The 24,236-nt window shown below is 45.0% G+C and overlaps 1 long non-coding RNA gene across 1 annotated transcript in view; it reads right to left on the bottom strand.

Annotated features, from left to right (window-relative positions):
* Positions 1 to 8,032: 8,032 nt before the first annotated feature.
* LOC134101707 (uncharacterized) overlaps positions 8,033 to 24,236 on the bottom strand; it is a 24,528-nt gene continuing 8,324 nt past the window's right edge. Inside the window, exons 2-3 of the long non-coding RNA XR_009941441.1 lie at positions 11,229 to 11,307; positions 8,033 to 8,312 (exon numbers count right to left, since the gene is read on the bottom strand). This is a non-coding gene — a long non-coding RNA (uncharacterized LOC134101707). The remainder of the gene's footprint in view (positions 8,313 to 11,228; positions 11,308 to 24,236) is intronic.

Below are 24,236 nucleotides of genomic sequence, written 5' to 3'. Positions count from 1 at the left end.
TATGTGCTTTATATTTTTCAACTTTGTAACTTTTATACTTTTTAAACTATTAGTTAAAAACTATCACCATTTCCCCCATAGACTTAACATTGCTCATTATGACATCACGGCAGCAATTAGAATGTTACCCCAGCTGGTCAGCCACCTGGGCACCAACTGTCAGTTTCTCTCAGGCTCCTCTCTGAAGACTACATATTCTGTTCCCCTGTATCCTCTGCGCACAACAGTATCAAAATAAGTCCTCCTAATTCCATCCAACTTTATATCCATTCATCTTCTTCAAACCATTCACTCATCCACCCATTCTAAACAGTCTGCCTATCAACAACATCAATTAGACGCTCTACATTGAACTTTTAAACAATCTACTCTGTCTCAGGCTGGCTCTCTTAAGACTAGCCAGTTAAATTGATTACACCTGTATCTGTATCCACTACTCTCAGTAGAGAGCTGTGTCTCTCCATTCTACAAGAATATAAGGCACATTCCATCCAACATTCTATCCATTCATCTTCTTCAGACCATTCACTCATCCACCCATTAAACTGTCTATCAACATCTATTAAACAATCTGTCTATCAACATCCATTAAACTTTAAATTAAACATTAATTAGACTATCTACATTCAACTTTTAAATTATTTACTCTGTCTCAGGCTTTAAGAGTACTCTGGCACTCTTAAGACTAGCCAGTTAAATTGATTACACCTGTGTCAACTACTCTTAGAGAGCTGTATCAGTGTCTCTCTTAACAAGAATATAAGGCACATTCCATCCAACCTTCTATCCACTCATCTTCTTCAGACCATTCACTCATCCACCCATTAAACTGTCAATCAATATCTATTAAACAATCTGCCTATCAACATCCATTAAACATTCTGTCTATCAACATTAATTAGACTATCTACATACAACTTTTAAAGTATTTACTGTGGGTCCCTCTCAAGCAGCGTTTATATGTCCTCCCTCGCTCCTCGATCCTCAATGATCTACATAAAGAAAGATAGAAGAAGGGCTAGACTATCCCATTGTTGCCGCTCCATCATTCTTTATGTAGATCAGTGAGGAGCGAGAGAGGACGCGTAAACGCTATGAGAGGCACCTTCTGTCTCAGGCTTTAAGCATACAATCTCATTAAGACTACAGATCCTGTTTCACTACTTCCTCTGTCTACAACTGTTTCAAAATAAAGGTCCTCACTGCAATTATACACTATTAAATCATTTAACCATTGAAACTACTCAACTATTGAAATGTTCAACCATTCCAACTGTCAGTTATCATCAACTATGCCTCCAGTCAACTACATGAAACCTCCATGTACCTAGCAACCAACATAGCAACCATTAAAATTAAGTGTTTATAACCGTTTCCATAGCAACCAACATGATTATACTGCAGTAACTTCTTGTTTCCTGATAGTGGCCACCATGGATACCCTAGCAACAAATGTTTCAAAATAAAAGTCCTCACTAGCAAGTTAGCTAGTTAGCATAGTTAACATTGTTAACATAGTTAGCATTTTTAGCATAACTGCAAAAAATCATCAACTAAGTTAGCTAATCAACCTGGTTAGCATTGTCAGCAAATTTAGCATTGTTAGCATAGTTAGCATTTTTAACATTACTGCTAGAAATCATCGATAAGTTAGCTAATCAACCTGGTTAGCATTGTTAGTAAAGTTAGCATTGCTAGCATAATTAGCATTTTTAGCTTAACTGCTAGAAATCATTAGCTAAGTTAGCTAATCAACATTTTAACATGAATAGAAATCATTAGTTAAGTTAGAACTGGAATGTTTCATCTTTAAACTGTCTACCTTCACACTATCAACTCTCTGTAAACTATGCAACCACCATGTTTACCCTAGCTACACCTTAGTAACCATATCTACATTATCTATCTTTTTTAGCATTTTCATGCACTGGTAATTCCTTGGAATTGCATTTCTAGTTCTTCTTCTAACGCACGCTATTCAGCTTCAACCGCTTAACGTAGAAACTCCATTCAAATTTTGTCGCGTAGGTCTTACTTACGCGATGTGGGCTTTGTATTTTTCAACTTTGTAACTTTTATACTTTTTAAACTATTAGTTCAAAACTATTACAATTTCCCCCATAGACTTAACATTGCTCATTATGACATCACGGCAGCAATTAGAATGTTACCCCAGCTGGTCAGCCACCTGGGCACCAACTGTCAGTTTCTCTCAGGCTCCTCTCTGAAGACTACATATTCTGTTCCCCTGTATCCTCTGCGCACAACAGTATCAAAATAAGTCCTCCTAATTCCATCCAACTTTATATCCATTCATCTTCTTCAAACCATTCACTCATCCACCCATTCTAAACAGTCTGCCTATCAACAACATCAATTAGACGCTCTACATTGAACTTTTAAACAATCTACTCTGTCTCAGGCTGGCTCTCTTAAGACTAGCCAGTTAAATTGATTACACCTGTATCTGTATCCACTACTCTCAGTAGAGAGCTGTGTCTCTCCATTCTACAAGAATATAAGGCACATTCCATCCAACATTCTATCCATTCATCTTCTTCAGACCATTCACTCATCCACCCATTAAACTGTCTATCAACATCTATTAAACAATCTGTCTATCAACATCCATTAAACTCTCTGTCTATCAACATTAATTAGACTATCTACATTCAACTTTTAAATTATTTACTCTGTCTCAGGCTTTAAGAGTAGCCTACTCTGGCTCTCTTAAGACTAGCCAGTTAAATTGATTACACCTGTGTCAACTACTCTCAGAGAGCTGTATCAGTGTCTCTCTTAACAAGAATATAAGGCACATTCCATCCAACCTTCTATCCATTCATCTTCTTCAGACCATTCACTCATCCACCCATTAAACTGTCAATCATTAAACAATCTGCCTATCAACATCCATTAAACATTCTATCTATCAACATTAATTAGACTATCTACATACAACTTTTAAAGTATTTACTGTGGGTCCCTCTCAAGCAGCGTTTATATGTCCTCCCTCGCTCCTCGATCCTCAATGCTCTACATAAAGAAAGATAGAAGAAGGGCTAGACTATCCCATTGTTGCCGCTCCATCATTCTTTATGTAGATCAGTGAGGAGCGAGAGAGGACGCGTAAACGTTATGAGAGGCACCTTCTGTCTCAGGCTTTAAGCATACAGATCCTGTTTCACTACTTCCTCTGTCCACAACTGTTTCAAAATAAAGGTCCTCACTGCAATAATACACTATTAAATCATTTAACCATTGAAACTACTCAACTATTGAACTGTTCAACCATTCCAACTGTCAGTTATCTTGAATTTCCCCTTGGGGATCAATAAAGTATCTATCTATCTATCTATCTATCATCCACTATGCCTCCAGTCAACTACATGAAACCTCCATGTACCTAGCAACCAACATAGCAACCATTAAAATTAAGTGTTTATGACCGTTTCCATAGCAACCAACATGATTATACTGCAGTAACTTCTTGTTTCCTGATAGTGGCCACCATGGATACCCTAGCAACAAATGTTTCAAAATAAAAGTCCTCACTAGTAAGTTAGCTAGTTAGCATGGTTAGCATAGTTAACATTGTTAGCATAGTTAGCATTTTTAGCATAACTGCAAATAATCATCAACTAGGTTAGCTAATCAACCTGGTTAGCATTGTTAGCAAATTTAGCATTGTTAGCATAGTTAGCATTTTTAGCATTACTGCTAGAAATCATCGGTTAAGTTAGCTAATCAACCTGGTTAGCATTGTTAGCATTGCTAGCATAATAAGCATTTTTAGCGTAACTGCTAGAAATCATTAGCTAAGTTAGCTAATCAACATTTTAACATGAATAGAAATCATTAGTTAAGTTAGAACTGGAACGTTTCATCTTTAAACTGTCTACCTTCACACTATCAACTCTCTGTAAACTATGCAACCACCATGTTTACCCTAGCTACACCTTAGTAACCATATCTACATTATCTATCTATTGTTGCATTTTCATGCACTGGTAATTCCTTGGAATTGCATTTCTAGTTATTATTATGGTCCTGGAGTAATTTCTGTAAGAAATGTGTCACGTTTAGGTTTAGGTACTGTACAGTATTGAACTGATATGCTACACCCTGTATCTCTATACATTTTTATTTCAGTCCACTCTATGTTCATTTCTCTTGACACCAATAGCCTATTAGGCCTATCAGCAGAAATAATTTCAGATGGTGGGTGTGAATATAAGTTATATGCTTATGTGAACAAATGTGCCGTTTCAGTTTCATCTGAACATTTTAATATTTCTGAACCTGTTTTGATTGAAGTCATTTTAAAAAAAAATCATCACCTAACCTTCCATTTGTTGGGCTTAGCTGGGGTCAGAGAGGGTTTCAGTCAGCACACTCTAAAGCAGAGCTGTTCTCCCGAAATGGTCCCGCCTTAACCCAAGAGCTAGAATAATGGTGTGCAATGTGACACCATCATGTTACAGTTGTTAATTTAGTTTTTCTGTGCCTTTCATGGTGTGTACATATACATGTTATAAAGTGGTCTGTAACTCCCCACAAACATGGCTGAAGAAGAAATAAAATCTTAATGACTGGAGAAAGATCATTTAGGGAGATCATTTTAGCATGAGAGAAATAATGTTTCTAAGCAGATTGCCCTTTTTTTATTCAGGGACCAGAGATCCACCATTTCCTCAGTTTCAGGAGAACAAGAACCTCACCTTCACACCTTCACTTTTGAAGTCCTGATGGTATAGCAGACAGTGTCTGCATCTTAGAGGTCACCGAAGTTGTGTTAATCCCACCATGCTGTGATGCTATTAATTTCAGCCTCACACAGGCTGTGTGATCCAGGGCTGCTGAGCAGGGGAGAAATGTATGCCCCCCCCCCCCCCCCCCCCCTCCACACCAACACAAGCAGCATGTCTCAGAATGGCATGCCATTTGATGCTCATTAATCCAACAAATTGACTCCCACATCAGGAAGAGATCACTTTGACGAAGCGATAATGAAAAGTCAATCTCTGTCACCACGTCTTGCCGTGGTCCTTAGGGGAGCCCCCCGCTGCGCTTTGATAAGCTAGTTCAACTTTGTGACACACTTCATTTGGACACTCCTCTACACACACACACACACACCGCCAAATCCTTACAAGGATGTGACATAATCTTCGATTGGCGACATAATCTTAGATTGGCCTAGAAATGGACAAAGACACCCAGGCCGTTAATTAAGATTCACCCACAACAATCTAGCCTCCTCTAATCCCAGCAAGATGCACTCTGTACATCTAAACCAGATCTGCTTACTTGTTCACTTTGATGTGAAAGGCGGTAGTGGCCGTAAACACCCTTCACATAAGCTGTGAACTTGTGTTGCCAGGAGAAATGTACACCTTACATATGACCACTGCGTGAAAAGGCAAAGGTTGATGTTCTTTTCAAAAGTCAATACTTAATGCTTGCATCAACACCCAAGTAAGGCCACAGCCTCTTATCCAACAAAGGCTTTATACACTTGCAATCTTGCAGTATGTCAAGGTTAATGTTCTCAGTGCAGCTGAGGAAATAAATACTAAATAAATATTATTGAGTGGTTTGTACCTCACCCCTCCTACACACACACACACACACACACACAAACACACACAATCTATCACCATTGAGTTATTTTCAACACCCAAGGTTCCTAAGACCATGTTATTATTAGTTCTGGGCCTGCCTTCTAAAAAGGAGGAAAAAAATGAAAAAGGAAAACTTCAGAGGATGAAGGCTTTCACCACAAATATAGTTTTCCTTTGGATTATCCCTTTCCCCCCCAGAAATAACCCGTTTACAATGGGCGTAATTGAGGGTCTAAAATGGAGCAGTGAAGGGCCCACTGGGGACACATTAACCCGGTCTTAGCTGGGGTGAGAGAGGGCTTCAGCCAGCACACTCTGAAGCAGAGCTGTTCTCTGTCCCGAAACGGTCTTGCCTCAACCCAGGAGCTAGAGTCCTGGCCCTCGAGTGCTTACATGGCTGAATTATAGCCAAGTGGGAGAGGGGGGGCATGAAGTGTGGACTTCTCACATTAGCAGTCAAGCTTTGGTATGGTGTGTATGTGTTTTTTTTCCCTTTCTGTGGAGGCCAAAACGGCCTCAGAAATGATAACACTGAGCGAGGCTTGTAGAATGTTTGTAATGACCGTACCTAAATACATAAACAGTGAATAAAAATACGCAGACACAGAGAGTGTGCATATAAAATATTCGTTTTATTTTTCTTTCAGGTACAGTCTGCAAACATACACACACACACACACACACAAAGACATTTCCAGTTACCATTTACAAATGATGAGGCAAGAAAAAACTGCTGCCTCTGTGCAAGCATATTTACTGGCAGCAATTCAAATGTTCTCCATGGAAGAGATAAATAAATGCAATCAGCACTTTGTGGCAATCTCGTCCTCTCCTCCCGGGCTGAGCTCTGCTGAGCTGCGCTGCAGCAGGGAAGTCAAATCTGGGACACAGTTGCATTCATTGTTCAGTGAGCTTTCCCACATAGTTCAACCCACCGACAGCAATGAATGTTGATTGTGACCTTTGTGGAGTTCGTTTTTTTTTTTTTTTTGCTAAGGAGGCACGGATTTTGGGTGCAGTATCAGTTATGTAATTTTTTCATGAATGAGGGACAGAGGGTGTGTGTGTGTGTGTGTGTGTGTGTGTGTGTGTGTGTGTGTGTGTGTGTGTGTGTGTGTGTGTGTGTGTGTGTGTGTGTGTGTGCACGTGGGTTTTGTATGTATCGGTCTATGCTCTATGAAGGTAAGGCTGGCCGCAGGGTACAGTCAACGGTCGATGGTTTTTTCAGTTTAGCCCAAACTCACCGACAGCGTTGAATGTTCACTGAAGCAGACAGAGTGTCATGGGTAGTGATGTAGAAACCTGGAGAAGCTTGGCTAAATGGCAGGGTTTTTGTCTTTGTGTTTGTGTCTTGGTCTCCCTCAATCTATCACCCTCTTTTTCCTTCCTTTTATTAGGTTTCAGCAGTTGGATAGTCAAAAACTGACCTCACTAGCAAGCCCTTTGCCCTTGGTTTCTCCCCCATCGACTGGATGGTTGGTTTAGTTTCTAATCGTGCCCCCTTTTATAACTGTTACTCACCACTTATGAAACATCACTGTAGAATTCTTAACATATCCAATGGCTCTTAGTGAACCAGTTGAAAAGTGTGAGTGTACACAGAATACTTCAATACAGTATAAAATATAAATCAATGAACATACAGATGTACAAAGCATTACATTTCAACGATGACAACAATCAACACGACAGTTATACAAACATTTAATCTGATTACATGTCAAGCCACTTTATCTAATAGATGGTATAGAAGTCACACAAATCACGCATGGCAGGTGACATCCAACGGCAAACACTTGAAGCCCTTATAAAAATCAGACAGTGAATATCAAACTGGTGGATGGGTGGGTTACACGTCCTGACACAGCTACACTACGTCCTTGTTGAAAGACAGACTGCTGCAGGCTTACAGGTAGGCTGTAGGCACAGAGCAATACATGTGCTACAACCAAAGAAAATCTGTTTTCCTTTTGGACAAAGAGAGTGGCTATGTGGGCTTGCTGTTCCTGGCACTGTGAGCTTAGGGCAGTCGTTTCTGCAGGAGTTTAATACTATGCTACTGTTGCTAGTACGGAATGTTTTATTTCCAAAGTAAATTGTACATGCAGATGTATTAAATATCTTGGCACATTTCGATAGGAAATACTCTCAATAATATTTACAGATATAAAGAGACTCATGAGACACAGTAGCCTGAAAACACTTGCATGCCCACACACACACACACACACACACAAATATACACACAAGAACACAGTATCACACACAAGGACACATACATAAACACATCCTACAGACACGAGCATACTGAGCATACTCACGTTCTCTCTGTGTGTCACACACACACACACACACACACACACACACACACACAGCTGTTCACACACACATAGACTCTTTCTCTCTCTCTCTCTCTCTCTCTCTCACACACACACACACACACATACAAAGATGATCACACACACACACACGCACACACACACACACACACACACACACTCTCACCTCTGGTTGGTTTGGCGTAGCGTCCAGGCAGGGCCGGCCGGTGACTGGCTGCCTCCCTCCAGTGACATGTGCTCTTTGATGGGGGTGATTACAGTAATTGGGCCTGTGAGATCCTCCTGCTGGAGCACTCCTGTGGGGGAGGACAGGCCGGGACGCCTGGTGGCACCCTCACTCACGAGGCCTCTAATTACACATGAGGAGAGACAGAGGGGGAGAGAGGAGGAGAGAAAAAGACAGAGAGATGAAGAGACAACAGACAACCAGGAGGAAGAGAGACGAGAGAGATAGGGAGAGTAAAAGAAGGGAGAGAGAGAGAGAGAGAGATAAAGACGGGGACATAAATGGATGCTTCGCCCCTCCGTTTGACTTGAGCACTGCCATTACTGACAGGAGAGCTGGCTTCTCCTCCTGCTGCTTCTGCTGAGCACCAGAGGAGGGGAGGCCAGCAACCTCTGAGCCCCGTCTGAGAGACCCATGACTGGGGCTACAGTCCGTACCCGCTCACATGCTGCTGTCTGAGCCGGAGCATGCAGCTCAATGACTATGTACAGTCACTGACGCAGTTCCACTCAGTAGGGAGGAGTGCGTAGCCACTCACTGATTTTATGGGAAGCTACAGTAATTTGTGTTCATGTTATGGAAATGTATAATTTGTCTTGTGCACTTAAGGCTTGACAGGGAATAGCCTTAAGGACAGAGCCCTACACTGCTCTTACATAAACTCACCAATATAAGCAGAGCACTTTGTATCACACAGAAATGAATCCACACAAAGAACATAAAATCTAGATGTATTTACAGTTAAAACATGTTAACTAATTTGATGTCGGTGTGTCATTTGACTTTCTCTTTAAAGCACATACTCGGTTGCATGCACGCTGGAGGGAGACCCGTGCAGATAAGCCAGAGCACAGGCTAGCAGGCCTGATAAACGTTCGGAGGGTGGGATGCTGACCACAGGCATGACGAGACGGATTTGATTACCTAGAGATCCCTGCAGGTGCCTAAAGACCCGTCTGATTTATTTTTTCGCTCATATGATCATCTTTCTAAGTGGCCATATCTGTATCTGTGTGGTGTTCCTCTGGGGGCTGGTGGGGGGCCCAGCACAGAGACAGGCAGATTTATAGACGAGCAAACCCACGGAAAGAAAAAGACAATACTTCATTGACTCACTTCTGTGAGAAAATGACTTGATGTTTTTTTTTTCTTCATGTTCAGTGGCATATACACCAACAGCCATTTTGAAGGAGACAGGGGCAGCCAAGGGTGTCAAACATTATTATCTGCAATGCTGTTCTTTCAGCTCCCAGTGGCTTCAAACAATCCATTTTTGGAGACATTATTTATAACTGTGTGGCAAATGAAAGACATCAGTGCTCATCCATTAACACAGAGCTGTTTGTGTTCACGCATCGTGGCGTGAACAGCAAGGATCTGCTTCCTCTTCAACAGAGAGAGAGCGAGAGAGAGAGAGAGAGAGCGAGAGAGAGAGAGAGAGACTATTCATCTTTCTCCATACAGACTGCTCTCGCTGGGTACCAAACTGCTCTCACCATTTTGATGACTGGGTGTAACATTTGTGGATTGGCTGCTTAACAGTGCATCATTTAGTGCTCAAAATGGGCTCAACTGCATCCTTAGAGGGCTCCTGAGCATTGGGGTAAAATATGCTTTGGGCTGAGAATGCCTTCACTCTGTGCGTGTGTGAGTGTGTGTGTGTGTGTGTGTGTGGACCTAGACTTGCACAGCTACAATTCCAGACAATGAGATAACAGTGGAAGGAAGGTGTGTGCATTTGTTTTCTAGCCCTCCCCAGATACCTTGCAGCTGATGTCCCAGCGTGAGGGCCGATCATTATTCTCCCACATTGCTCTGGCTGCAATCTCCACTCCACCCAATTTCGCTAGCCGCCGCCGCGGCAGCATCCGCCCGTGGCCATGGGGCTCTGGCTGTTATGGCTTCACCATTAAAAAACCAACCGCCGCCTCTGGGTCCGAGATAATCAGAGCGCCGACACAAACCCACTCAGCTGTTGGCCCCTTTAAGACTAAAATTACACCATTACACTCAAAGTACCCCCCTCCAACACACACACACACACACACACACACACACACACACACACACACACACACACACACACACCATGCTAACACAGGAGGCTGGCTTTACTGTCTTCATTGGGTCTCGTAATTGCAGATGCGAATTAATACTCCCCAAAGTTGACAGAGTAAGTACATAACAAAAGAAAAAAAAAACCCAGAAAGGATCCCCAACTGTTTTGTAAAAATGAGAAACAGACACAGAGAGCTTTTCTTTTAAATAATAAAAAAGAGAAGTGCATGGTTTTCCCATGGCAACCTTGGTCTTGAGCAGACATCCCATAATCTCGACGCAGTTGTTATGGCACGGAGCGGGATATTTCCAGCAGGATGATTATAACTGTTACTCCTGATGTTTGGGCCAAGCCTGCGGGCATGACGTTTAATGAGAGGCAACCCAGAACCAGGGAGCCAGGGCCGACGCACACACACACACACACACACACACACACACACACACACACACACACACACACACACACACACATACTCACGCAGAGACGCGGTCCTCGCTGAGTAAACACGCACCAAATGCCCCATAAACACGCACATAAATACTCACACTAAAAAGACCCCTCGGAAATGTGGTTAGTGAGTACAGACAATCAGGAGGGGGACACAGGGAAGGATTCCCCTGATATACAGCATACACAACACATGCACATACAGTATACACACAGATGTGCACACTTTGGGGGACATGCCACATATACACATACATACATAAACACATACTCCGGGATGTATGTTTATAAACATATAGGGACATACCGGTACACACATACAAACATATACATACATAGAATATATATGGCTATGAATCTCTCTATAAATAGAATATGGCTACGTGTGTGTGTGTGTGTGTGTGTGTGTGTGTGTGTGTGTGTGTGTGTGTGTGTGTGTATGTGGATCCTAGCCTGTGTTGCATCAGATCATTTCATTCCTTCCGACGGAGCAAACACATAATTAGATGTGCAGGTCTCTGGGTAATTACCTGGCGACCTGTAGAACGGCTTTAGTGGCGGGAAACCGCAGACAGATTGCCAAAGGTGGTGTCTCCTCTGCGTCTGGCTCTGAAGTGGGAGGAAGAAGAGAGAAGGGAGTGTGTGTTAAGTATGCGGAATGTCTTCAGAGACACACATCTGAGGTCTGTAGGAATTTCCCTCTATACGCTGAGGGAACCCCACTCCCATTTTATTTCCCCCAAGAACACACAAAGAAAACAATAAGAAAGAACAAGGGGGAAAAGCACTGAATGAAACCAGTATAAATGTAAAAGATGCTTGGGCTTTTAAAAAAAAAAAAGATGGCCAAACTGTGGAAACATCTTGTACTACACCATGCACGCACTCTGCTCTGAGTTCACTTCGCTCGAAATAGCCGAGCCACAGGAGCAATTTGCACATAAAAACAGACATCTCACAGAGCTGGTTCAGAGAAAAGTGTTTGAACTACTCCCTCTAAAATAGTGATGAAAATGAAGCGGGAAAAAGACTCTTCTTGTCACGTCTTTGCATCAACCAATCAATGTGGTTCTCTGCAGGTCTTCCTTATTTTTGTGCGGTGGCAAAAATGAAGACTTTCTGACGCACGTCTTGGAACCTGCCTGAAATATTTACCCCTCGTACTCTTTTCAGCAAACATTCAAATTCAACATGTGGACAGGTCAATTGAAGGGTAGTCGAGCCTAGACACAAGAACCCTAGTGCGGCTAATACATTCCATTTGCGTACAACAGCCTCTCACACCCCGAGCTAAATTACACACACCACGTTCACTCATATAATCAACACTGCTTGCTGAATTCAACGTTTTGAGAGGGGAAAAGCACGAGCAGACAGAATTCCCGAGTGGACTTCTTAAGCAGCATCATGCTGTCAGGTGTCAGGCCCCACTGAGGTGTCTTTGTAGATGCCTGAAGGAGTGTGATGGCGTTCGTGGATCAGCTCTTATACTTTTCCATCTCTGTGCAGCATACAAAAGGCCCTGATATCTATGGGTGGCGGCCATCTTTGGGTTAGGTGTGCATTGCCTAGTGGTTGGTATAGGGCAGGATGGCCCTGCTCTCCTTATGCTCCTCCTCTGGTCTTTGCAATTCCTGGCCAGTCGAGTCAACCATCCTCCCCCGTTCTCCAGAAGTCTTTCACAATGACTCAATCCAAACAATGGCGTTTTTTTCATAGTCAAGTGGAGAGACACCTATACTTAAGTTTGGAATTATTATTCCAAATGGGTGATTTGACTGTGCATGTCACAATGGTGTACACTGGCAGCTAATGCTAAATGGACCGTTCAGTCGGTTTTTGCAAGGCGCTGAGGAAAGGGCATTTGCACATTGTACACTGTTGTTGTAAGATTGAAAGGCAGCCGTTTTTAAAGTGGTAGAACTTAGTCAGAAGGCCTACAATCTGTGCCTTCTGAAGTTTGCTGATTTGTCTGTGGTCTTTCACATCACCAGACATGCACACCCACTTGGAAAAACTAATTACAAATACAGCTTTTTAGGAATAAAACTAAGGGCTGGTGGTACTTTGCGTGCGTGTGTGTGTGTGTGTGTGTGTGTGTGTGTGTGTGTGTGTGTGTGTGTGTGTGTCTATCTGTCTGTGTGGTGTCTGTGTGTGTGTGTGTGTGCGTGTGTGTGTGCATGTGTGTGTGTGTGTGTGTTTGTGATACGCTACTGCTTCAAGTCCTCTACAAGGTAGGTGGGTAGTATTAATTTGAAGACGGCACATGTTGGCTAATTTATTCTCTCATTAGCAGATCCATGTATGTGTCAGGGCTCTAAGAGGAGACCACCCACGTTCCTCAGCACTGTCGAAATGAGCACACTATAAAGTTTTGCACCGCGGGACCAAATGAGGAAAGTCACGTAAACTGATGTGCGGAACGAAGGAAAGTAGACATTTTGTGGCAATTTCACTAGGGGGCTTGAAGAGATTTAAAAAAAAAAAATGCTTGGACTACAAACGGCAGGGAAAATGAACACAACAGGATTAAGCTTAACACTCTGAGGTGGCACATGAATCAGGTTTATGAATCGTGAAACAGCTTACTGAAATTAAGATCCAACCCCCATTGCCACAGGCGCACCCACACACACACACACATTCTTCGCAAAACTCAAGGTACGGACCACTTAATGAAAGGACAGAACCCATTTCTAAAAACAGACGGCCCAATCTCCAGAATCTAGTGTCAATATATCGTGCGGCGCTCTCTCTCTTTTTTTTCCTGTTTTATGTACCCTGGATGGGACACCGCAAGGCAGCGAAGACACGCAAGTCTGTTATGCCGCTCTGCGCGCTGTAATAAACCCCCACGGAGAGACGCAGGAAGTTACTGACGCGGCGTGGAGCGGCTCCGGGACCACCCAGCGCTCTGCAAACCCGACGAGCTCTCAGATGTTTTAATTGTCTCCATCCCTGGGGCACGCCTGAGCCTCGGAACCTGGGCTGCAGAGCCCAGCCGTGGGCCTCGCTTGGCGTCGAGGAGGAGGACTGAGTCGGGAGGAGGCGCCTTGCGTCTCGAAACAGAAGAGGCACCAAAAAACATCTAACGCCTGCTTCACAATGTGTCACCAGATATTGCTGGTTGTTGTCAGTTGAGTGGATCATATAAAAATACTATGTGGTTACCAAGGTACTGCCAGGAAGGCATAAACGGCTGCCTATTTTGCTTGAGGCCGAGACATTTTTAAAAGTGCTCAGTTAAAACAGGAATAGCTCTTAAAAGTAGATACCATCTCCCCGCTTCCATTTGCTCAACACACATTTGTCAACGTAGGGGGACAAGAGCCACCATTATGCTATCAGTGAGCAAACAACCCAATCTCTCTCTCTTCCAAAAACCAGTGGCACCAGCGCATCCCCCCACCCGTTCCCCCACTGCCCACCACCCGCCATCTCCCACCCCAGTCTAAACTAGGCAACGGAACACGCTTTTACTTCAAAGAGGGGGGGGGGGGGGACTTAAAATGCTTCCCATACAAAGCGGTGGAGAGAGGTAGGTAGGCCGCTGGAGGAGATGAAAGGGTACAATAAAGACACAGACACTGTAATAAAGGAGGCTCCTCAGGAGAAGTGTTTTGTGGGGGCCCCTCTGGGTCTGTAATTTAAAATGACAATATCGGGGACAGCTGAGCAGAGGAGAGGAGAGGATAAGAGAAGGGAGGAGAGGAGAGGAGAGGAGAGGGCAGCGGAGCGGAGGAGAGAAGAGGGGTGGGCCGAGCCTGATTGCGAGCCTTGATCCCTGGCACGGAGGGGGTAAATATTTTTGTTAGAAGACAAGACACAAATGCAAATGGGGTTTCATCCCTCAGAAAGAAAGACAGCACAAGGAGAGATGGAGACAGAGAGAGAGAGAGGGAGAGAGAAAGATAAAGGAAAATTAGAAAGCACTACAGAGAGCATGAGAGACATAAAGAGAGAGAACGAGAGAGATGCACAAGGAAGAAAAAGACAAACACCCCTACTTCACCCCCCTACTGTTTGCAATGATATGCAAACATCCCGCCCGGGGTATTCATCTGCTCTTATTGTAGCTTACCGCAGATGCTATCAAGGCCCATTTATTAGCGCAAGTAGCGGCAGGTAATGACCCTGAACTGATGTGCAGCGCGCCTGGGCCGGGGGAACAGGAGAAGGTAAGTAAGCTAATCCATTCTGTGCAGGGAGGCTTTAATGAGTGAATTCTGCCTAGAGTCTGCGAGAGCATCAGTCAGGCTGCGGTGGCGAGCAGTCGGAGAAATCCACTTAGTCCCGAAGCCATGGGGGCCATGGGGCCCGTAGGGAGAGGAGCCATCCGTCGCACACACAGTTGGAGACGCACAGAGGCCCCGGCATGAGGGGGGGACAATTGTTTTGACTCTGTGAGATAACCAAAAGTCCTTGTGCTCGTTCTGTTTGGCTCGCCAGGCAATACTGAATTGGGGAGATTTGTTTTTCTTTTAGATGGATGAGAAGAAAGAAAAGGAGACAGAAAGAAAAAGGAACATACTTAATGAACAGACGAACAGAGAGATAGAGAGAGAGAAAGAAAGAGAGAGACAGAGAGAGAGAGAGAGAGAGAGGTGAAAAGCTGTCTTTTAAAAGCAACCATAGTCTCTCATAAACACAGGGGGAATTGAATGCCCCACAATCAGCTTGTCATGGACGTTGAGAAATGGACTGTCTGTGAATGAAATATTACTGCTATTTACTCAATCCCCCAAGTTCCAACCATAAACAACTGTCAATAGAAAACAAACAAACAGAAAAGCAACACAATGTAATTGTATGTACTAATACCATCTCCAAGCATTGAATGATAGGCTTCGAGTAGGTGATAAGTCCCACGGATGATGTTCAAAAGAGCATATTTAATAGCCTGCCCTGAAATAAAGCCTCCACACTCCAGGCACAGGTTCTCAAAGGCCAGTCAAACGGAAGAGGATTTAAGGGGCAGGTACGGTACCCACAATTCCTTAGTGCAATTAGCATTGGACCAAGAAACAGACAGCTTTATAACCTCATAAAGAAGTCAGACAACCCCACCCCTGCCTCCCCTGCCCCCTCAATCACAGCCAAGCACCGCCACAAACTCCACACTGCTTCAGTCACAGGCCCCAGGGAGGCCTCCACAGCTCTGGGTAGAGTGCTAGTCGCTATGCCTGTGTGCTTCCAGGATTAATACAGAGTTATTATTGAGTTATAAAAGAGGGCTGGAATAAAGTTATTGGAAGCTAATCTGAAGGCTGTTTAGACCGAGGTGGGATTTTGAAAACGTTATGTCAAATACGTCTGTTGTGTGGTGTTATGCAGCGTTGATGTCACTTGGGCATACTTAAGTTTAATTTTTAAAGACTTTTTAAGTTGCCTATAATGCCTGCTAACTGGTGCCTCTGGGAACTGACCTTTACCTTAGAGAGTGTGGTTATCTTGAGTGGGGCTTTGACCTCTTGAGAGGAGTCTTGAGGGCCTCTAGAAGAAACTGCATTGCATGGAGGATTTCCTCCAGAAATGGGCTTTGCTGCTAAAGTTGAACTAAGAGTTTGGTCACCCTCTCTTTCTATATACCACACACACACACACACACACACACACACACACACACACACACACTCCAAGTAGATTAGGCTTGACCTTTGCTCCTTAAGAGTGCAGGCAACAGATTTGAGGCTTCACAGTTTGACAGGCGCCATATTAAAAACACACAGAGAGACACACAGACATCACACACAAACACACACACACACACACACACACACACACACTCTCTCTCTCTCTCTAAAGGAACTAAAGACGTGGTAAAACACCCCCCAAAAAGGAGTATGAACACTGTAAAGCCCAGAGAATAAAGGGGAGAGGAGCCTCCATATCCTTTACTGGTCCATTTAAGTCTGCTTTACAGGAGCCCATTAAAGCTTGATGCCTTTGTTTGCTGGAGGGGCTGGGATCACCTGGCATGCACTAACCATCATCAGAGAGGCCTGGGAGAGGGGCACCCGGGGGTGGGGGGCAGGGGGGTTGACTGGTGGTGAGGGGTACGGCACATCAAGAAGCGCCATCCCCTATGAATGAGATGCAGGTAGATCATGCGAGGGAGGAGCCAGTAGCAGTCTCAGTGGCAGTTATTTCAACATAAAATGGAGGCGAGTGAGAGAGAGAGAGAGAGAGAGAGAGAGAGAGAGAGAGAGAGCGAGAGACCCAAGGAGAGAGATAGAGAAAGCGAGGATTAGAGGGGACACGCTGGTGTGTGTCAGGAAGGGGAAATATAACAAGTGGCCAACTGAGAAAATGGCAGAGCCTTTAGCTTCTCAACTCTCAGACCCGCTTTTTTTTTTTTCTTCAATTGCAATGACTGCTTTGACTTTTACTACAAAGGAAGACAGACGCATGAGTGCAACAGAAAGAGAGAAAGACAGAAAGAGAGAGAGAGAGGGGGAATAAGCGAGGAGGGAGAAAGAGCGCGGGCGCAGAGGGAGAAATTATAGCCCTCCGTCCGGCACTTTTTATATCCATGTTACCTATAATCCGGCAGCCCCGGTCTGTCTGCCCACTTGACAGCGTGGAAAAGATTTACTGGCGCTTTTAGTGCGGATAAAGAATGCTCTTAAGCTAAGTGGCCCGGGAGTCATCTGAGGAATACTAAATGACAGCACAATGCAACACTTTTCCGCTCTCCTCCACGCCGTGCCCTCTCAAAACTCCAGCCTAAACACCGCAGAGAGACTACAACGTGAGGAGGATGAAGCCTAAGCACACATATATCCCTGAGCTCTCCCCGAGGTGTTTAAAACAGATTAGTTCACTTTTAATGACACTCAACTTCATTTGTTGGAGGCTTTTTGATGTCTGTGATATGGCATTTAAATCAATCCATCCAGTTGAGCGTGCAGTTTGATCACACGCGCCAAGGTGGTCAGCCACCAGACTATTAAATGATGAACAAAAAAAGAAACTTCTGCAGGAAGTCGCTTGAGTGTGTTTCCTGTCTGCTTACAGCCGGGTGTGGCTCTAGTGTTCAACCGCCAAAGACTGAAGGTGAAAGGTCAAAAAAGATTGTCCTCTGATGATAACAAATCAGGAGCAGAGACTAGGACAGCATGCATGCTTTACCCAGATGACTGAAGAAAATGTCTCTCTCTCTCTCACACACACACACACACACACACACACACACACACACACACACACACACAGACTGACAAACCATCCTTGATTGCTAGTAATGCCAGAGGGTGGGTTTGGAATGTGGGGGCTCTAACAAGGAGTCATGGGGTCCAGTTATAGTCTCTTCCCCAGGCAGTTATAGCGGACAGTTTCCATCTCCCAGCCACTTCAGTCCACTACCTTCTCTCTCTCTCTCCTTCTCCCTCTCTCTCTCTCTCCTTCTCCCTCTCTCTCTCCCTCCCTCACCTCTCTGCTCCATATCTGCCCTCTTCTCTCTCTATCTGTCTTTGATAACCTTTAAAAAGCAGTTAGGAGGGAAGAGAAGATACCGGAAGCTTTTTTAAAAAACATTTTTTATCACAGACAAAACAGTCATAATCCCATGGGGATATTCTACTCAGTCCATTGAAAAAAAAATATTCATACATTCAGATGATAAATTTAACTTTAAGTTACTTTGAAAGTGTCCTATACTAGCAAGGACAAAAAAAACTATATATAATAACCTAATATGCTCCTGTTTTTTATTCTTTTGGAGGTCTATAGCACCATTATTTTTCTACAGATGGCCTGTTGTGTAACGTGAGCGCAGGCCTGACCAATCAGCCATTTGTCTTTAATGCAGCCCTGGCCCCTGGGTCCGCCCCCCTCTCCTCTCCTCTACTGTATAGTACCGTACTGTATATTGGCCCTCGCCGAAAGGTAACTTCAGTACAGCGAGAAGGAATCCATGGTCATTATGTTCAGCTCATAAAATTGCTAACAGCTGTGTGCCTATTCACATCTCTGAACCCCCCACCACACACACACACACACACACACACACCCCTCCCTCCCCCGAGACATCTAACCCTCCCTCCATCTCCACTTGTCTTTTTTCAGGCACAGCTGCACAGATAAAGGAAGAGGGTTAAGCAAATATGGCACGACGCACAGTCAACAGCCAGCCAGCCAGTCAGCCAGCCAGTCTCACTGCTCCCTCTGAGTACCCTGTGACCAGCTCACAGTGAAAGAGCTGCCTTACGCCACTCTGTTAGTCTCTCTCTCTCTCTCTCTCTCTCTCTCTCTCTCTCTCAGTCTCTCTTTCTAAGTCTTGATATAGGCCTCCTCCATATTTAATTTACATTCTTACCACCCCGCCTCCCCAATCTCTATGTGCGCATACACACATACACACACACACACACACACGCACACACACACACACACACACTCGCCCTGCCCTAGAAAGGCCTGGACAGTGTTCTTTTGTGTGGCCCCATTTACCCTCTTCTTCGAGCTGCAGAGCATGCCTCAACAGGCACAGTGAGAGAGAGAGAGAGAGAGAGAGAGAGAGAGAGAGAGAGAGAGAGGGAGGGAGGGTGAGAGAAGGAGAGAGAGACAGAGGGAGGGATCTGTGAAGAGAAGGTAAGAGGGATAGAGATAGGGGCCAGGCTGAAAATGTGAGAATGGATATCAGGGGAAAGGAAGAGATGGGGGGAGTGTTAGGAGGAGCAAAAAGGAACGAAAAGAGAAGAGGGAAAAAAGGAAGAGTTAGAGAACATGAGGAGGCTTGAGTAGTTGGTAGAACTGTGAGAAGAAGAGAGGCAGAGAGAGAGAGAGAGAGAGAGAGAGAGAGGGTGTGTGTGTGTGTGTGTGTGTGTGTGTGTGTGTGCGCGCACAGGACTCCCACGGTTGTTTTCCACTCCTCCTAAACTTTTCTGTTAACTCAGCACTATCAGAGGGTCCTACAGAGGGGCCAGTGCCTGCGCGAGCGACCTCGGTCGGCCTGCGCGGGCCTGATTAAAAATGCCTAGCCCTTTTTTCACAACAAAGATGCCTTCATCTCCCCACTCACAGCCCACACTCACTGCATTAACCCCGAAAGCCACACAATTAACGGGCAGAAAAATAGCTACTTGAATTAAAAGAAGAAGAAGAAGAAGAAGAAAAAAAAAACCTCTCACTCCCAGACTCCCCTTCAAGCTCTCTACAAAGGCTCCATACAGCCGTGCACATTAATATAATATAAAGGCAGTGCAGTAGACGCAGCTCAGAAAGACCGAGTGTGGTCTTTGCCACATGGTCTGCGCTGATGGCACCAAATGACTCTGTGAATGCCACCTCACTTCCTGCTTCCGCCCCGGCGCCTGAAAAATCACCCTTGAAGCAACGCACGGCACTGCCAAACACATCGTGCCACCGATGCCAAGGGAACAATAAAAGCCTATCGACTAAACAAGTGAGGGCATAGTCAGAGAATGAGAGTCATTTTGTGTGTGAATGGGTAATGTGCATGTTAATATGTGGGCTTGGGTGCTACAGTGTGTGTGTGTGTGTGTGTGTGTGTGTGTGTGTGTGTGTGTGTGTGTGTGTGTGTGTGTGTGTGTAGATATGCCTGTGGTCCATGTGTCTGTGAGTGTATGTACGTGGATAGTGTATGCATTCATGTGTGTGTGTGTGTGTGTGTGTGTGTGTGTGTGTGTGTGTGTGTGCGCGAGTGTGTGTACACGTGTGTCTTCCTCACGGCTGGTTGCCAGACCCTCACAGCTGTGCCCATGCTGGGATCTGTTCATAAATCAATCAGACAGACGAAGAGAGGCTCCAGCAGTGAGGGGTGTGTGTCTCTGTGTTTGTGTGTGTGTGTGTGTGTGTGTGTGTGTGTGTGTGTGTGTGTGTGCGTGCGCGCATATGCGTGCATACTGGTTCTGGTGGGGGGCTTGAGTTTGAAGGATGCATTCACCAGAGGGTGGGACTGGGTCCCACCACATTTATCACATATCCACATTCGCATATGCGTCATATGCACACACACACACACACACACACACACACACACACACACACACACAGCATGTATGTACATCACACATCAGTCACACATTAACATTTATCTACACACATACAGTACATCTCTGTACAAACACACACAACACACACACACACACCCACACCCACACAAACACATCTTGGCAAGAAAAGGACAAATCTGAATAGAAGCACTTGGCACAATGTTTTCAAATAAACACAGAGAAACCTTGTTCTTTCCATTAATTAAAAAAACAGAGAGAGAGAAAGAGAGAAACCCAATGAATGAAAGAGTGAACGGCGGTGGAAAAAAGGTCAGCGGAAACAGAATCTAATCTACTTGATCCGACTTGTGTGCTGCTGTTGTTTTTGGACGAGTCTCCGGCAGCCACACTCAAGATCCGATTTAAAGGAGATGGATGTGCTCTCTCTCTCTCTCTCTCTCTCTCTCTCTCTCTCCAGCTACTACTGCTAGTGGTCCCTCCTTCAGAGCCCTGCTGGCGTCTGCATTAGGCTAAAAGGCTGATGACTTCCGATAACCTCACTAGGGATGCCTAATGGCACGGCTAGCCGCTAAACGCTAAAGCACTCCAGCATCAGCGCTACCAAGTCATGAAAAACACACAGGCCACACAGGCCACACAGGGACACAATTGTTACGAATATTCGCAAAACATTTTTGCATAGATTTGTGCAAAGTGTGTGTGTGTGTGTGTGTGTGTGTGTGTGTGTGTGTGTGTGTGTGTGTGTGTGTAAAGACATATATGTAAAATCCCCTAAATGTTTGCATGGATCTAGAAAAAGAGGCGAACAAAAAAAGTGCAGTGAAATCATGCGCACATGCTTCGGCAAGACACATACACATACACATCCGTGAGCTTAGAAACCCCCTGAAGTCTTCCTTTGAAACTTTAACTCATTGGAGCGATACTAATGGTTTATGCAATCAGATCCAGTGGCTGTTCCACCCCCCCCAGGGCGACATGATTGACTTGGAAATTTACGGTATGAAACATGAGCTCAAAATAAAATACACTCCCTGTTACTACGGCGCGGCTGGGATTTTTGCTCCGTGCCGAACCCGCACAGCACCAGCGGGCTTATCTGTGAGAGAAATCATGTTTATAGAAAGGGGGTCGTGCTGAATGACACACATAAGCTGGTGGGGAGGAAGGGTGGAGGGGAAGAAGGTTCTGTGAGGACGCCACTGAGCCTTCCAACCAGCGGGGGGATTTTGAGGGTTGGGGTTAACTCCATAGTGAGGCTGGATAATAATTCAGGCAGGGCTCCTTCCTCTTCCTTATGTGTGTGTGTGTGTGTGTGTGTGTGTGTGTGTGTGTGTGTGTGTGTGTGTGTGTGTGTGTGTGTGTGTGTGTGTGTGTGTGTGTGTGTGTGCGTGAGAGAGAGAAGGAGGGAGAGGGGAGGTGCCTAGTGCTATATTGTGTCTCGGGTGGGCGCAGTGAGTCGGAGCAGGGTTTTGGAGACATAAGTCACCCAAGAACGTTCCCCCGGCTGCGGTTCATTTTTCACCCCACACACACACACACTGTCCCTCTGATGCAGGATGTCTGGAGCGGAGTTTATTTTAGAATTGGAAATGAAGAATGTGTGTCATTTCCCGGTATTCCACTGTATATTGTGTGTATAGCAGCTGTACAGAAAGAGGACGTTTAGTCTGCTTTTGAAAAACAAGTAGAATACGCTTGTGACTGTAATGGCTAGATTAAATATCATGCCAGCTGTCTGACGGTGCTTATTAGAATAAAATAAATGTATAAGAAAATGCTGTGATCTAAATGTAATCGTTAATCTTACATAGTTTTATATAATTAAGTGAATATACTACAACATGTTAATACCAAAATGCTCACTGAACTCTGTCAGAAATTGAGAAGATATCAGTGGCACTGAAAAAACATTCTAAATGTAATCTGTTTGCACACCGCACTGCTAAAACTGGACTTCTCAAAACAGTTTACTCTGACAGACACCAAAGTGAGTCAGGGAGTCAATTATTTGGCAAATGCCCCAAATGCACTGCATTCCCCACTGCACCCAGTGCCTGTGCACCGCATCAGTGTCCTACATGAAGTTCCACTACGCTTTAGCAACAGCAACTGAAGAAGGAGCCTCCACCACGCTCCTCACCACTGAGCAGAGCTCCTCTCCAAAGCTCCTCCTAAAATGCACTCCAGCTGACCAAGGTGGACAAACCCCAGGCTCCTTAAACCAAACCGATGCCCTCATAATTGACAGAACTTACAAAACAAGCGCACTCCGGTCACACTGCACCGGCTCGTAATTACTCCAGGTGGCGATAAAAACATCCGCCCCACTAGATCGACCTAGCACCGCCGACTACACGAGTGAGAGTGTGTGTCGGTGTCGGTGCCTGTTTCTCTGTGTGTCTGTTTCTGTGTGTGTGTGTGTGTGTGTGTGTGTGCGTGTGTGTGTGTGTGTGTGTGTGTTGGGGGGGGGCACTGCTGGAGATGTTCAGCTGGGATGGTAAGGGGAGCCATTTGTCGGCGTGAATTTCACGCTGGGGGCCTATGATGCCTTCCTTTCTCCAGGTCTCACTGCACCTCTTTCATCAGGAGCTCATTCACTGGGAGAAAGGGCAGAGAGGGCCGAGTGATTTATTCTGAGCTAACAGTGCACCGGAGAGGCAGGGCAGGCAGGGGGAGGCCAGGGCGGGGTGGGGGCGGGGGGGGGGGGGGGCAGCAGGAGGAGGAGGAGCAGGAGCAGGAGCAGGAGCGCCAGGGCACGGAGGAGGGAGATGTGGGGGAGCGATGAGAGTGGCATGGGCTGGCATGGTGCCCTAAGGGAACTGCTGCCGCTGTTGAAATGAGATGTGTGTTGGGGGGAGGAGCGCTCTTGGGCCCTGCTGGGTGCACCTGGTGTGTATGTATCTCTGTGTGAGTGTGTGTGTGTGTGTGTGTGTGTGTGTGTGTGTATGTGTGTGTGTGTGTGTGTGTGTGTGTATGCAGAAAGGGTGAGGGAGACGATGATGACTGAGAGAGAATTCATTACCTTCCTATTTAGCTGACTAGTCAAACGCAAACAGGCCACTCTGGGCAAGAACTGTAGAGCCCTATATGTCCCCGGTGCCAAATGATACAGTCACACAACAGTTCCCCCCTCTCTCTCTCTCTCTCTTTCTCACTCTTATACACACACATACACACACAGAGACAGACACACACACACACACACACACACACACACACACACACACATACTGTACATGCACTGCACACACACACACAGACAAATGCGCACTCACACACACACACACACAGACACACACATGCACGCACACAAAAACAGAGACTGTTTTTTTTACTGCACAAACAGTCCAAAAACGTGTTTCCATTCTCATTTCTGTGAAATGCACATACATGTCCACACTAAACTGCTTTAAGCCTTTCTGAAACAATCCAGAGAGCCTATTCCAGGACTTTTCAGGAAATTCAATAACACATTCAGAAATAGATTTAATTGATTTATGAGGAAATTTAACACTGAAATCATACTTTACTATTAAATTCTGCTTGACTCTGAATTCT

This window comes from Sardina pilchardus, chromosome 15, assembly GCF_963854185.1.
Source record: "Sardina pilchardus chromosome 15, fSarPil1.1, whole genome shotgun sequence".
Lineage (NCBI taxonomy): Eukaryota > Metazoa > Chordata > Actinopteri > Clupeiformes > Clupeidae > Sardina > Sardina pilchardus.
The sequence above is the reverse complement of the archived record's forward strand: the minus strand, read 5'-3'. Positions and strand labels throughout refer to the sequence as shown.